Here is a 17,161-nt window from a genome sequence, read left to right as displayed (position 1 = left end):
TTAACTATCCCGTTATAGGAATGCTTGGCTGATCTAAGAGCCCCACTTTTGGTCATTTTAATTTGAATGACCAAATCACAGTCAACGATAGCCAACTTTAAAACACCCACCCAGAGAAATGTTTTTCCTCTGCAGGTTGGAACACCAGGGATATACAAGCATTTATGTTTAAAGATGTAAAACATGTAAATATAGATAGAGAACTATCAGTATAATAAAGTTCTCTCAGTACTTGGTGGTAAAGACAGGAGGTTCATTCAGAAGGTCAGTGGCAGTCTCCACAGAAGCCATTCAAAGTAGTATTTATATGAATGAAGTCATGTTTTGTCATTCCATGAAGAATAGATCTACCTCTCAGTAGCCGACTTATAACCACTAAGCTTAGGGCAATCTAGTAATCTACAAGAACAGTAGTGGACATATGAACAACAATAATTACAACATGACTAACACAAATTTTTTTTAGTAAGCAAATAGATATGTGAGCAAAATAATATGCAGAATGTTTAATTACATATTTATAATAAAAAATCACTATCATATAAAGTAGATTATTTAACTTTGGTTTAAACAGTAATTTATTTCCCTATAAAGAAGCCTATTTGGAAACCAAGTATGTCACTATCTTTTGCTGTGTAACAATATCACCACATCTTATCTGGGTCCTCTGTTTAGGATCTGACAAGGCTGCAGTGAAGAAATTAGCCAGGATTTTCGTTTCATGTGAAGCTTGACTGGGGAAAGATCTATATCCAAGCTCACTAAAGTTATTGGCAGAATTTGGTTTCTTGTGAAATTCAGTGCTTCAGCAGAGAAGTGAGAACTTCAGTATTTTGTTGATAGTTGGCCAGAGGCTACTCTTGGTTCCTAGAGGTCACCTGCACTTCCCTGTCAAATGGGGTTTTCCAACATAGCTCATTAATATCTCAAAGCTACCAAAAGAGACTCCAGCAAAATGAATGCTAAAATCTTATTTAACAAACATACAATGTTATATAACATGCTACATACATGCAATTATGAATATTCTATTATCTCTTCCATCTTCTATTGGTTAGAAACAAGCCACAAGTTCCACCCACACTCTAGGGTAAAAAAATATCACAAGAGTGAAACTAGCAGTTGGGGATCACAAGGGCCACCTAAAAGTGTGTTTGCCTTTAAAAGAGACATCCCAATAAGAAAAAAGAACAAAGAATCTACAAAACAACCAAAAACAATTAACAAAATGGCAATAGTAAGTCCTTACCTAACAATAATTACCTTAAATGAAAATGGATTGAATTCTCTAATAAAAAGATGTGGAAGGGCTAAATGGATAAAAATACAAGATATAATTATACGTTGCCTACAAGAGAAATACTTTAGACTTAAAGAGTACTTAGCCTGAAAATAAAGGGATGGAAAAAGATGTTTCAAGTAAATGGTAACCAAAACAAAGAACAATACAAAAATGAAAGCAGGGGTAGCTATATTTCTATCAGACAAAATAGACTCTATACTAAAAATAGTAAAGAGAGGGGCACCTCCGTGGCTCAGTTGGGTTAGCAATTGACTCTTGATTTCAGCTCAGGTCATGATTTCAGTGTTGTGAGATGGAGCCCCATGTGGTCTGCTTGAGAATCTCTATTTCCCTTTTTTTCTTCCTTCACTCCCCCCCCCACTGCCCCTGCACCCTGCACTCTTTCTAAAATAAATAATTCTTAAAAAAAAAAAAAAGAAAAGACACAAAGAAGATAATTATATAATGATAAAAAGGCTAATCCATCAAGGGGATATAAGGACTATAAAATTTATGTACCCAACATTGGGTTTATTATCTAAATATATAAAGCAAAAATCCAAAGCCATAAAACAAAAAACAGAACTAAAAGCAGAAATAAATAGTAATTTCAAGAACAGTTTGGGACTTTCATACCCCACTCTCAACAATGGGTAGATCATCCAGACAGAGAATGAATAAGGAAAAGAATGGATTTGGACAACATTATAGACCAAATGGGCCTAACAGATATATGCAGAATATTCTATACAACAGCAGTAGAATAGACATTCTTTGCAAGTACACATAGAGCATTTTCTAGGATAGATGATATGTTAGGCCACAAAACACATTTTAACAAAACCAAGATTAAAATCATAGCAAGTATCTTCTCTGATCACAATAGCAAGAAACAAGAAATCAGTAACAAGAAGAAAAAATGAAAAATTAATGGACAGAAGAAATTAAGCAACAATCTCCCGAAAAATTGGTGGATTAAAGAAGAAATTCAAGGGGAAATAAGGGACACCTGGGTAGCTCAGTCAGTTAAATGTCTGCCTTCAGCTCAGGTCATGATCCCTGGGTTTGGAGATCCAGCACTGTAACTGGCTCCTGGCTCAGTGGGTAACTGGCTTTTTCCTCTTCCTCTGTCTCTCCCTCCTGTTTATGCTCTCTCTCTATTTCTCTTACTCAAATAAATAAATAAAATCTTTTAAAAAGGGAAATAAAAAAAATTTTCTTGAGACAAATGAAAATGGAAACATAACACACCAGAACTTATGGGATATAGTAAAAAAGGTTTGAAGAAAGAAGATTATAGCAATAAATATTTACATCATGAAACAAGAAAGATCCCAAATAAACAAGCTAACTCTATGCCTTATGGAGATAAAATAAAATAAAATAAAATAAAATAAAAACTGAACCCAATGTTAGCAGAAAAAAGGAAATGACAAAGGGTAGAACAGAAATAAATAAAATGGAGAACAGAAAAAGAATAGATTGACAAAAGGAAAAATAGAAAATCAAGGTTAACCAAACTAAAAGTTTGTTTTTGAAAAGATGAACAAAATTGGCAAACCCTTAGCTTGACTCTTTAAGGGAAAAATAGAGAAGACCAAAATCAACAAAATTATAAATGAAAGGGGACATCACAACTGATATCACAGAAACACAAAGGATCATAAAGGTTCCTATGAACAACTATTGCCAAAAAATGGGAAAATTTGGAAGAAATGGAAAAATTCTTAGAAACACACAACCTACCAAGATTTAAATAGAAAGATGTAGAAAATCTGAGTAGGCCAATTATGAATAAGGAGATTGAATAAAAAATCTGTCAATGAAGAAGAACCTAGGGCTAGATGGCTTCACTGGTGAATTTTACAAAGAATTTAAAGAATTTACACCAATACTTCTCAAACTCTTCTAGAAAATGGAAAAGGAGGGAACACTCCCAAACTCATTTCACAAAACCAGCATTATCCTGATACCAAAGCCAAAATAAGGGCCCTACCGGAAAAGAAAACTACAGGTCGCTATCCCTGATAAACATAGATGCAGAAATTTTCAACAAAATACTAGCACACCCAATTCAGCAACACGTTAAAAAAGGATCATTCACTAAGATCAAGTAGAAGAGATGCAAGGATGATTCAACATATGTAAATCAACCAATGTGATGCATCACATTAACAGAATGAAAGAAAAGAATCACATTATCATCTTAATTCAGAGAAAGAATTTGACAAAATTTGATGTTCATTTATGATAAAAAACACTTGACAAATTAGACATAGAAGGAATATATCTCAAAATTATAAAGGCTATATCTGACAAGCTCACAGTTAACATTATACTAAATGGTGGAAAGGTTGAAAGTTTTCCTCTAAGATCAGAATAAGAGAGGATGTATATTCTTATGATGCCTATTTAACATAATACTAGAAGGCCTAGCTATAGCAATCCAGCAAGATAAAGAAATAAAAAGAATAATAAGTAAACAAAATCATAATTGGAAAGGAAGAAATAAAATTTTTTGTATTTGCAGATGTCATGACTTTGTATAACTTTTGTTACAACAAAAAACTGCTAGAAATAATTGATAAATTCAGTTAAGTTGCAGGGTATAAAATTAATATTCAAAAATCAGTAGCATTTCTATACCTCAACAGTAAATTTTCTGGAAAAGAAATAAAGGCATCAATCCTACTTACAATAGCATTAAAAACAAAACAAAACAAAAATACTTACGAATAATTTAACCAAAGGGGTAAAGGATCTTTATTTTGAAAAGTACAAAATGTTGATGGAAGAAATTGAAGAAGACACATGTAAGTGGAAATATATCCTGTGTTTAATGATTAGAAGTGAATATTGTCAACATTTCAATACTACCAAGTCATCTATAGATTCAATGTAGTCTCTGTAGATTTCAATAGCATTTTTTTACCAAAGTAGAAAAAATAAAATTTTTTTATTTATTTATAATATTATTAAAATTCCTAAAATTTTAATGTAACCACAAAAGACCGTGAAAGAAATCCTGAGAAAGAAGAACGAAGCAGAAGCCATCACATTTTCTGATTTCAAGCTACACTAGAAAGTTACAGAAGTTAAATTTAAACACCATGGTACAGTCATAAAAACAGACAAATACACCAATGGAAACCAATGGAACAGAATCAAGAGCCCAGAAATACACCCAAGCATATACAGTCAACTAATATTTGACAAGAGAACCATGAATACTCAATAAGGAAAACACATTCTCTTCTTTCATCTTATCCATTTTTTTCTGAGAAAACTGGATATTCATATGTAAAAAACCAAAACTTGATCCGTATCTTATACCACTCACAAAAATGAACTCAAAATGGGTTAAAGACTTAAATGTAAGACCTAAAACCATGAAACTCCTAGAAAAAACATAGAAAGAAAGCTCTTTGACATGAGTCTTGGTAACTATTTTTTAGAAATCACATCTAAAGCACAAACAACAAAATCAAATATACACAAGAGAGACTATAGTAAACTAAAAGGCTTCTGCACAGCAAAAGAAACCATTAACGAAGTGAAAAGAACCTATGGACTGAGAAGAAATATTTGAAAGATATATCTGATAAAGGGTAATATCTTGAGTATACAAAGAACTCCTGCAACGCAATGGCCAATGACAACAACAACAACAACAAAACCAAAAACAAGAAAACCTAAATAATCCAATTAAAAATAGGCAAAGGACCTGAATGGACATTTTTCTAAAGAAAATGAACAAATGGCCAACAGGTAAATAAAAAGATGCTCAAGGTCACTTGGCATTAGATAAAGGCAAAATAAAAAATACAATGAGATATCACACCGTGCCTGTGAGAATGGTCATCATATAAAAGGTAAGAGATAATAAATCCTGGCACGGATGTGAAGAAAAAGAACACTTGTGCACTGATGGTGAGATTGACACAGCTAATATGAAAAACAATACGGAGGGTCCTTAAAAAATTAACAAAGCTACCATTTGATCCAACAATACCTCTTCTAGGAACATATTCAGAGGAAACAAGATTCTAGCTCAAAAAGATACCTGCACCCCCATGTTCATAGCAGTGTTATTTACAATCACCAACACATGGAAACAACCTAAGTGTCCACCGATACATACATGGATATAAAAGTTGTCATACTGGCACATCTCATTTATTGTGCTTCACTTTATTGAACTTCCTAGATCACTGCACTTTTTACAAATTGAAGGTTTGTACCAATCCTGCATGGAATAAATCTATTGAAACCATGGTTTTTTGTTTGTTTGTTTTTCCGTTTTTTTCCAAAAGTATTTGCTTACTTTCTCTCATTGTAACATTTTGATAATTCTCCAAATATTTCAAACTTTCCCATTACTATTATATTTGTTATGATGATCTGTGATCTGTGATCTTTGAAGTTACAGTTTTAATTGTTTTGGAGCACTATGAACCATGACCATATAAAATGGAGATAATAAGTGTTGTGTGTGCTCTGACTGCCCCACCATCCAGCAGTTTCCCTGAGACACAATGGTCTGATAAGTGTTCAACTGAAAAAAAGGGTCACACACCTCTTTCCCTTTAAATAAAAAGCTAGAAATGATTAAGCTTAGTAAAAAAGGCATGTCAAAGACTGAGACAAGGCTGAGAGCTTGGCCTCCTTGCCCCAAATAGCTGCATTGTGAATAAATGAAAAGTGCTATTGCAGTGACCATATGAATGATAAGAAAGTGAAACAGACTCATTGCTGATATGGAGAAAGTCTGAGTGGCCTGGATAAAAGATCAAGCCAGCCTCAACATTCTCTTATGCTAAAATCTAATCCAGAGCAAGGTCCTAACTCTCTTCAATTCTCTGAAGGCTGAGAGAGGTGAAAAACCTGCAGAAGAAAAGTTGGAAGCTGGCAGAGGTTAGGTCATGAAGTTTATTTTTAATTTTTAATTTTTTTTAATTTTTTATTTGGCAGAGAGTGGGTACAAGCATGGGGAATGGCAGGCAGAGGGAGAGGAAAAAGCAGGCTTCCTGATCCCATGACCCGGGGATCATGACTTGAGCTAAAGGCAGATGCTTAACGAACTGAGCCACCCAAGCACACAGGTCATGAAGTTTAGGAAGAAGTTGTCTCCGTAACAGAAAAATGCAAGATGAAGTAACATGAGATTCTGCAGCAAGTTACACAGAAGATCCAGCTAACATAATTCATGGAGGTGGCTCCACTAAAATGATTTTCAACATAGATGAAACAGACTTGTATTGACAGAAGATGCCATCTAGAACTTCCTAACTGGAGAGGAGAAGTCAGAGTCTAGCTTGAAATCTTCGAAGGACAGGCTGACTACCTTGTTAGGAGCTAATACAGCAAGTGACTTTAACTTGAAGCCAGTGCTCACTTACCATCCTGACAATTCTAGGGCCCTTCTGAATTATGCTAAGTCAGCTCTGCCTATGCTCAACAAATGGAATAGCAAAGCCTGGATGACAACGCATATGTTTATAATAAGGTTCACTAAATATTTTAAGCTCACTGTTGAGACCTGCTGCTCAGAAAAAAAGAAATTCTTTCAAAATATTATTGCTTATTGACAATGCATCTGGACAGCCAAAAGCTCTGATAATGATGTACAATGAGATTAATGTTGTTTTCATGGCTATTAACACAACATCCATTCTGGAGCCCATGGGTCAAGGAGTCACTTTAACTTTCAAGTCTTACTATTTAAAAAATACATTTCATGAAACCATAGCTAGCGTAGATAGTGATTCTTCTGATGGATCCGAGAAGAGTCAGTTGAAAACCTTTGGGCAAGGATTCCTCATTGTAGATGTCATTAAGAGCATTTGCCATCCATGGGAAGAGGTCAGAATAGCAACATTAACAGCAGTTTGGAAGAAAATGATTCCAGCCCTCATGGATGACTTCAAGGGATTTAAGGCTTCAGTGGAGGAAGTAACTGCAGATGTGTGGAAACAGGGAAAGAACTAGAATCATGAAAGGAGCCTGAAGATTTGACTGAATTGCCGAAATCTTATGACAAAATTTGAACAGATAAGGAGCTGCTTCCAGTGGATAAACAAAGAAGGGGGTTTCTTTAGAAGGAACCTACTTCTGGTGAAGATGCTCTGAAGACTGTTGAAATGACAACAAGAGATGTAGAATATTGTTATGTAAACTTCATGGATAAAGTAGCAACAGGGTTTAAGAGGACTGATTTCAATTTCGAAAGAAATTCTACTGTGGGTAAGTCTTACCAAATAGCATCATATACCCCAGAGAATTCTTCCACAAAAGGAATCAGTATGCAAACTTTATTGCTTTCTTTAAGAAATCACCACAGCCACTGCAAGCTTCAGCATCCATGACCCTGATCTGTCAGCAGCCATCAACATTGAGGCGAGACCCACCACCAGCAAAAAGATGACTCACTGAAAGCTCAGATGGTGGTTAACATTTTTAGTAACAAAGTATTTTTTAATATTTTAATTAATTTTTTAAATTTATTTTCAGCATAACAGTATTCATTATTTTTCCACCACACCCAGTGCTCCATGCAATTCATGCCCTCTCTAATACCCACCACCTGGTTCCCCCAACCCCCCACACCCCGCCTCTTCAAACCCCTCAGATTGTTTTTCAGAGTCCATAGTCTCTCATGGTATTTTTCAAAAATTTATTTATTTTAGAGAGACAGAGAGAGCACACACAAGGAGTGGGGCAGTGGGAGAGGGAGAGGAAGAGAATCTCATGTAGATTCCCCCTAACTGCAGAACCTGATGCAGGGCTCAATCTCATGACCCATGAGATCATGACCTGAGCTAAAATCATGAGTGGGACATTTAGCCAACTGAGCCACCCACGTGCCCCAACAAAGTATTTTTTAATTAAGTTATATACATTCTTATTTTAGACATAATGCTATTGCACATTTAATAGAGTATAGTATAATGTGAACATAACTTTAATATGCATCATGAAACCAAAAAAAATCTTTTTGACTCACTTTATTGTGATACTCATTTTATTTTTTAAAATTTTTAAAGATTTTATTTATTTATTTGACAGACAGAGATCACAAGTAGGCAGAGGGGCAGGCCAAGAGAGAGAAGGGCTCTTCTCTGCAGAGAGCCCAATGCGGGGCTTGATCCCAGGAATCTGGGATCATGACCTGAGCCGAAGGCAGAGGCTTTAACCCACTGAGCCACCCAGGCACCCCTATTTTTTAAATTTTTTAAAAAATATTTATTTATTTATTGGTTTGACAGACAGACACAGCCAGAGAAGGAACACAAGCAGGAGAAGTGGAGGAGGGAGTAGCAGGCTTCCCACCAAGCAGGGAGCCCAATGTGGGGCTCAATCCCAGGATCCTCAGATCATGACCTGAGCCAAAGGCAGATGCTTAACGACTGAGCCACCCAGGCACCCCTATTGTGATATTCATTTTATTGTGGTGGTCTGGAGCAGAACCTGCAGTATCTCCAAGTTATGCCCATAATGTGTAACATGATAACTATAGTTAACACTGGTGTATGATATGTAAAAAATTTATAAGAGAGCATACCTTATGGGCTTTCATCACAAAGAGAATTTTTTTGTTTCTTTTATTGTATCTATATGTTATGAAATGTGTTAACTAAACCTATTATGGGACTCATTTCACAACACATGTAAATCAAATCATTGTGTTGGACACCTGAGACTTATGCAGTTAGGCATGTCAATTACTTCTCAATGAAACTAAGTGGGAAAAGCTTAAAAAGTCTATTTGTTCTCATGTTTCCAACAACATGGGAATACACAAAATTCATGAACTTCTTCCTCGAGCAATACTTAAACAGGAAATTACGAGGTTTTCCTTTGTTAATGTCTTATCTCTTTGTCATTGAACGTCCAACTTTCTTCTGATTCTTAGATACTGTTTGAGTTTGTTATGGCTACCTAACAAAACACCATGGACTGGAAGATTTAAACAAGAGAAATTTACTTCCTCACACTTCTGGAGTCTAGAAGTCCAATATCAAGGTGTTGGGAGGTTTGGTTTCTCCTAACACCTTTCTCCTTGGTTTACAAATGGCCACATTCTCCCTGTTTCCTCACATGTTCTTTCCTTTTGCAAATGCATTCCCCATGTCTTTCTGTGTTCAAATTTCCTCTTCTTACAAAGGCACCAATTAGATCGGATTGGGTCCCATTGTAACTGACTCATTTTAACTTAGTCACTTCTTTATGGCCCTATCTCCAAACATAGGCACATTTGGAGGTACTGGTGGAGAGGGTTTCAACATATGAATTTGGGGGGTCATAATTCAGCCAATAACAGATGCTGTCTTCTAGAAATGTTGCAATATCACTCAGCCTACAATTGGGTCTCACTTGTCTACTACCTCTATGAAGTGATTTACCCATTCTGACTGCAATCCATTACACTTTCATGTGAAACTTAAGCTCTCAGAAAGAAATTTTGTTCCTCTTAACTTTATGTTCTTGGGGAATTTGTGACTGTGGACTCCTATGACTGAAAAGTAGACATGCCTTTATTTTGTGATTTATCCCTACCAAAAAGACACACACACACACACACACGCACACACACGCTGCAATTTTGCTAAACCTACTATGTTAGACATTGTATTGAAAATGTGCCTTAATTCTTCTAACTATCTAACATTTTATAGGGTCCCTAAAACAAAGCTACACAGTGTCTGCATTCATGGAGCATCATTTAAGGAGAGAATATGAAGAGTGAGGAGGCAGGCATTAATTAAGCAAGCAGATAAACACATACCACATAAGCAACATGAATTGTGGAATGCGATACATGGTAGGAAGGAGCTATGAATGTGAATGTTGGTGAAATGTGAATGCCCATAAATTAGGGGAGGGGAAACCTACTTTATATTGGGTGGTGAGGGATAGCCTCCCAGAGGTGAAGATGCCTTACTTGAAGCCATAAGGATAGTAAACAATCAATGTAAAGAGTGAAGAGAGTGAAGAAGAGTGGTTCTCAACAATACACCAGCAAATGCAAAGACCCACAAGGCAAAACAGACTTTGTTTGAGAACCTAAGGTAAAGTACAGAAAGTAGCAGGACATGGAATGAAGAATTCAGGTCTTGCTGATGAGTCTAGTCACTGACACATACAAGCATCTAGTCAAGAAAGCAGGTCCCATGAAGAGCCTGGATGTGGATGACATGTTTGGGTTCCAACCCCATCTCTGCCACCGACTACCTGTGTTAACCCAGACTCAACTTCCCAATTTCAAAAGTATCAAGTGGTAATGGCATTTTCAGGTTACTGCAGAGACTATATGAGTTAAATAACATAGCCCTTGGTTTCAGGCATGCAATCTGTGTGCAGCAAATATTACCAATCTTAACATGAAACAAGCCCAACATACTATTTACTCTCTTTGCTACTTCCTCTGTTAAACCTGCATCTAAAGATAATCTAGTAGTTAGAAATTTTTCTTGATTAAGGATCTCTAATTGAGAGATCTAGTTTATTTGGGGAATACTAAGACTTAAAGACCTCATCAATAACTGTGGTTAAAATGAGGTATTGATTCTGCCAAGAAAAAAATATCCAGTGCAGGTTACAAAGAATGTGCTCATTTGGTCCATTTTTGTGTCCAAATATTAAAAGAAGACAAATATATGTATTGAATATCTAATCTTCTCTCTTTAGATTTTCTTTTCCCTCAAAAAAAAAAATGCCTGAAATATTTGGTGGGCTTAGAAAAGGGAATATGTACCATTGTGTGGGATAAAATTAAACCAGAGAGAGACACACTAAATTAATTGGGTCAAAATCAGGTAACCCACCTCTCACACAATTTCAGCTTCTGGGGCAGATTAGATGGTAGTGTTTCATAGTTCAGTAGGCCTGATTCATTAATTGACAGAAGGAACTTTGTATTATTAGATAGCATTTGGCCCCACTTCAGGACAGTTTGTAATTGCACAATATGTTTGGGATTCATCCTTAGAGCAAAGAGTAATTCAGGACTCTTTCCTCTCATTTCATCACTGTAAGATTTTTGGAAGAAATATGTCTGAAATAGTACAGAATATGGACTAGAAAGGGGCAGAAAGTGGCATATCTTGTCATTATTTTCAGTATAAAGAACAGGACGAAAGAAAAGAATGCTGAGGAAAATCTGTCAGGTTTAGAAAAACATACTTTTGTTTACTCTTTGAAGAAAGGATATGAAATCTGAGAGGACAAAAAATAAGGACATATTTTATATTCCTCTAACAGCTTTAGGGAGTTTTTCTCCAAGTTTTGTACCATACAAAGGAATGTATTCAAGTATTTCTATATAGCAGATAGCTTTAAGATCCAGCTTCCCAAGTCCTACTGGAAGTCAAGGGCAAGAAAACAGACTACCCAAGCTACTGTTAGATGATCACTATGCTATCTTTAAAATCCTCAAAGTCAGCAGACAACAATTCTCCGTGAACTTTAGGTTACAACTGAAATAGATAAGAGTTACATTCTTTCCATAATAATTATTTCTGATAATTAATCTTCCTTCAGATTACCTGATGGGAAAAGAAGCTACTACAATTATTCTAAATTGAACAACAGTATAGGCATATTGTTCTTTGTATGAGATTATTCCAGAGTCTTGCAACAATATGATTCCCGTTCCAGCTGATCTTGAGTCTATAGGGACTGGGGATAATGAAGAGGATGCTACTAAGAAATTACTAGAAATAATGGCTAGCATGAGAGGTTCACCATCTTCTGCAATTATGTTTAAATGAAAGAATATTAATCATGCCAAGGAAAAGGGCCACTTAAAAAAAAATAAAGATACGTTACAAATGTGCATCGTGGGAGCCAGCAACTGCTATATTACCCAACAGTTTGGCATGCACATGAGGCCCATGTTGATTCTCTTCCCAAACACATTACACATGCTGCTGCCAATTTGCTCTTACTGTAAGGCCTTAGTGGTCTTGAACACCTTCTCTGATCATTTCCCTAATCTGATGAAAACATAATTATCTAATGGTTAAGAAAATAAATCTACTCATGGATAGCTACAGAATGGAAACAGCAGATGCTACAAAATTATAAGTAAGTTTTTAAAGGACCAAGACTGGACTTAGAATCTATACTCTATGTTAATGCTATCAGGTGAAACAAAAAAACACATGAGAAGAGAAAGAAGCACATGTACTTTCAATTGCTTTAGTTAGGTTTGTTCAAGTGGGTGGAAGGAAACCCAGGTAACTAGCGGTCTATAAAACTTTAAGTAATATGCTCAAAAAATAGTTTGCTCTGTGTGCGGTGGGGCGTGGGGAGAAGCTGAGGGAAAATGCAAATTGAAATTTACGTCACCTGGAAGTAGAGATGTTCCAAAATGATTCAATGACTCATAAAGGGAAAAGTGCTAGCTATTAATAGTAGTATAATCTATCTCTAAAGAATATGGTCTAACCAAAGAGTAAAGGAGTTCTTTTGTAAAAGCTTTTGATAGTAAGGTGAGTATAAAATAGAACCCTTCATAAGATGGGCATGGGCCAGTCCACTTGAAGGAGGCCAACTTCCCTATTTAATATTCTTTATACTTGTTAATCTGTGACTGTTAAGCAAAAATCAGGAAAAAAATCAACTTCCCCCGTGAGTTCCCTATAAAACCAAAATGAATAAGGTTTGTCATAACATACTAAAAGCTTGGCAGTTTGTTTACTGTACATTTTGCTATTGGTGTTTAATGTACGATTTCTCCTGACTGGAGATTAATTACCATACATATTGGGTTATACATATATGATGCAAAAAATATGATGTAAAAATACTACACTTGAGTCTCACTTTTACCAGTTTGTTAGCTGTGTGGCCTTAATCTGAATCTATCTGGGCCTCATTTTCTTTATCTGAAAAACATAATATTGCACCTCTCACCTCCAAGGATCAAATTAAATGTATGTGTATCTTTAGCTAACCTTGCCAATGTCTTTTCCTCTGAATGCCACCATATTCATTTTTAGGCTGAAATTACAATGAATCTGAGACTCTACCTGCCTAAGGGGATAAAAAAAATCCACCCCTCTCAAAGAGTCTATCAATTTATCTCAACTTTAGATATTCTCCCTCTTCTGTTCTGCTCCCACTTACACTTCTGCTGCCCAAACCCTGCTAGAAGGGAGGCTTCCCATCACCTTGCAGAATGAAGCAGTTGCGAGAACACTTTTGTTCTCTGCCAAGTTAGCTGATGCAGTTTTTACTGAAGCAGTGCTTGACTCCTTCAGAGTCAGGAAACAGTCTTCTTCCCAATTCTGTGATATGCTTTGCACCAGGACCATGCACAACCCCACCAGCTAGAATGCCTCACCTTTCTCCTAGAATCCTAGGCTCCTGAAAAGAGTCTTTATTGTGAGTATCCACTCTTGTTCCAGAGGAGACCACCTAATTCAAGCAACCCAATACTGAAGAGATGTCTCGTCTTTCCTTCCAAACATCTGCCTCCTCTCTTTCCTCACCTCAAACAAAACCCCTGTTGAGGTTTTCCAGTTTCCGGACACGAAGCCCTGAGTAAATACATGACTGCCAACAAATACTGGAGGTGATTGTAAGGGGCGAGAGTGATGTACAAATAGCACGTGAGATTCCACTCAGTCAACTGAAATCCCTGTTTGTGTGTGAATGCATTTCTTTATCCGACAAATATATCATTTAACAAGTTTATTGAAGTAACTGGATTTGTGATGAGAAATCAAGAAACAATATTATTTGTTTCTCAAAGTAGCTTTCAAAGCCCCACTTCCCTTGAATAACTCAGAAAGGTCTCAAAGCATTTTCTGATCCTTTTTAGGTATTAACAATTATATCATGAGATATTCAACATTTATATTTCAATCAAAATTAACACTTAACCTCGGTCTGTTGAATGCTTCTCTTTATCCCACACCTCTAGCTTTTGTCTCAGCCTGAAAACCTGTGGTCATTCTGTCCTTTACCCTCATTGTTCTATATGCTCTGTACTCTCCTTTCCTGACCAGAATAGATGAAGAGAAGAGTAAGAGTCTTGTTTTGTTTAAAAAAAAAAAAAAACTTTTTAAAAATATATTTTTCAACAGTCTTAGATATACAGACAAATTGCTAAGATTGTGAAGAGAGTTCCCACATATCCCTTCCTGTTTCCACTATTGTTAAATCTTACGTTAGTATGTGCAACTGTTATCAATAATGAACCAATATTAATTATTCTCATCATTAAAGTTCACACTTTGTTCAGACTACTGTCTTTCTATTCCAGAATCTCATTCAGTATACCTTATTGCATTCAGGCTTCATATCTCTTGCCTATGACACTTTCTCAGACTTTCCCTGTTTTTGATAATTAGTTTGGGAAAAGACCAGTCACCTACTCTATAAAGTGTTGGGATTTGCCTGATGTTTTTCTCATGCTTGGATTGGGTTTTGGGGAGGAAGTCCATGGAGGTGAAGTATCATTTTCATCCTATCACATCAAGGCGACATGTTATTGTTATGACTTGCTACTCTTGATGTTAACTTCAATCACCTAGATAGGGCATGTCTAGGCAGGTTTCTTTGTTATAAGGTTACTCTTCTTTGCCTTTTTCCATACATTAGTTTTTGGAAAGAGGTCACTAAGTACAGACCACATTTAAGGAGTGGGAAGGATGGTCCACTTCAAAGGCAGAGCATCTGCACAAATTATTTGCAATTCTTCTACATGGGAGATTTATCTATTTTCCCCTATTTACTTTTTTGTTCAATCATTTAGATCTGTATGGATTTATGAGTAATTAGTTTATACTTTGAATTACAATCCAATATTATTTTATTTTGTTATTCAAAACATTCTAGCTTCAGTCACTGAGAGTTCTTCCAGTTGGCTCCTGTGTCCCTCTAACATATCCTTAGCATTGTGTGTGTGTCTTTCAGGACATTGGGTTGTGGTTTGTTGTTGTTGGCACTTCTTATCTTCTGGCAGTGGAAGACATTCTATGAACATGTTATGTGTTCACTCTCCTAGTGCTAGACTCAACCACTTCTCCAAAGAGCCTTGGTTCCTTTTTATTGAACAATGATACTAGATATTTTGTTTTGTTTTTCCTCATTTTAAAATAACCACTACATAGTATTTCCTTTATGGATACACTATAATAATAAATTTAACTAGTCATTGACTGATTTGCATCTAGGATTTCACCATTCAGAATCTGAACCCCAGTTCTAATTTGTAACACCAGGAGAAAAATATTAACAACCCTATATGCTTCAAGCATTGTAAACAAAGTTTGGATATAAAGCAAATAAAGTGTTTCCATGACAAGAAAATAACACTGCACTAGTCGTTCCTTAGACTAGATCTTTTGCCTTCTGTTGGATTATTTCATGAAGTAAATTTTTAGAAGTGTGTTTACTGGGACAAATTGAGGAAAATTTATACATGTTGCCATTTAGCACTGTGAAATGTTTGTGTCAATATCCAATGCCAACAGCAATAATTAAATAATAGCCAATATTTTTCAAATATTTCTTTTGTATTGTTTTATACTACTACTCTTAAAAGTGCTTTATTTCTAGTAACTCATTTGTCTCATAAATGTAAGATAATGTTGATACTACTAATATGTAGTTACTATTATTATTATTATCAATAACTCCATTTATTCAGATGAGAAAACTGAGACACAGAGATGTAATTTGCCCAAAGTTACATGACTAAGAGAAAGCAAACTTTGAATCCAGGCAATCTGACTTCAGAACTGGGAATTTCACTATTGCCTCTCATTAGGCAATTACATATGATATATCAAACATTTAGATAGTAAAGTTCTGGCAGGCAAAAAAGAGGAGCATTAATTACATAAAAAAAACTATTTCAAGATTGCTTCAATTTTACTTCTTTGAATATTACTACAATGACTTTCCCATGTTCTTATTGTTGTCATTATTTTGCTTTATTTGTATTTTCTTTTTTTTTAAAGAATTTATTTATTTATTTATTTGACAGACAGAGATCACAAGTAGGCACAGAGACAGGCAGAGAGGGGGAGGAAGCCGACTCCCCGCCGAGCAGAGAGCCTGATGTGGGGCTCGATCCCAGGACCCTGGGACAATGACCCAAGCTGAAGGCAGAGGCTTTAACCCACTGAGCTACCCAGGCGCCCCTGTATTTTCCTTTAAGTGAAATGCTTATTTTGGTATATTTTTGCAATAATTAGTTGAAATTACTTTTTAAGTTGGCACATTATTTAATTTTTAGTGATAAGGAGATGGGAATTGAGTCTTTGCTTTCTTGGTGGTATTTTTTCTCTCTCTGGCTACTTCTTTCTCATTCTTGCTCTCTAATGAGGTTAGCCCTTAGGCAGCTCCAACAAATAGTCTCACTCAACAGGCACCTTCTAACTAATAGTTGTCACAACTACAAACTAATAAATCAGTGACAGAAGTTCCTGTTTGTGAACTTTTTCTCATTTCCCTTCTCCAAATATGCTCCTTCTCCAAAAGATCCACTATAGTGTGGAAATGTCAGAGATTAGTCAACATTGTTACCATAGCATAATAAAATCTCAAGGTATAAAATGTATATACTCAAACTATACTTAATGTGAGCGTAAAATGTGTTAACCAAAACTGTATATTTTGAGAGGAAAAGAGAAAACTGTATTTATTTTTACTCTGAGTCAGCAGACATACACAAAGCTGTCCTAAACAAACCTTGAGTATACTCATCCTAGTCAGGGTCAACAATCAACTTAGCAATGCACAAGGGTTTAGGCAGTCATTTGAGACTGTTCTTTGCTTCCACTTCACATCAGCAGCTTGCCCTATACTGGTCACCTAGCAACAGTTCCCTTGTTGTAAATCCACTTGACTTCTTATAAAATGCTG

General features: G+C 35.8%; 1 protein-coding gene and 1 pseudogene across 5 annotated transcripts in view; one reads left to right on the top strand and one right to left on the bottom strand.

The window, feature by feature from the left end:
* The window catches only part of INPP4B (inositol polyphosphate-4-phosphatase type II B), an 830,572-nt gene that overhangs the window by 564,103 nt on the left and 249,308 nt on the right, over nt 1–17,161 (bottom strand). The gene's annotated exons all lie outside the window — the stretch shown is intronic.
* Nucleotides 5,753–7,733, top strand: LOC122890246 (annotated as a pseudogene).

Source organism: Neovison vison, chromosome 11 (genome assembly GCF_020171115.1).
Source record: "Neovison vison isolate M4711 chromosome 11, ASM_NN_V1, whole genome shotgun sequence".
Classification (NCBI taxonomy): Eukaryota; Metazoa; Chordata; class Mammalia; order Carnivora; family Mustelidae; genus Neogale; species Neogale vison.
The sequence above is the reverse complement of the archived record's forward strand: the minus strand, read 5'-3'. Positions and strand labels throughout refer to the sequence as shown.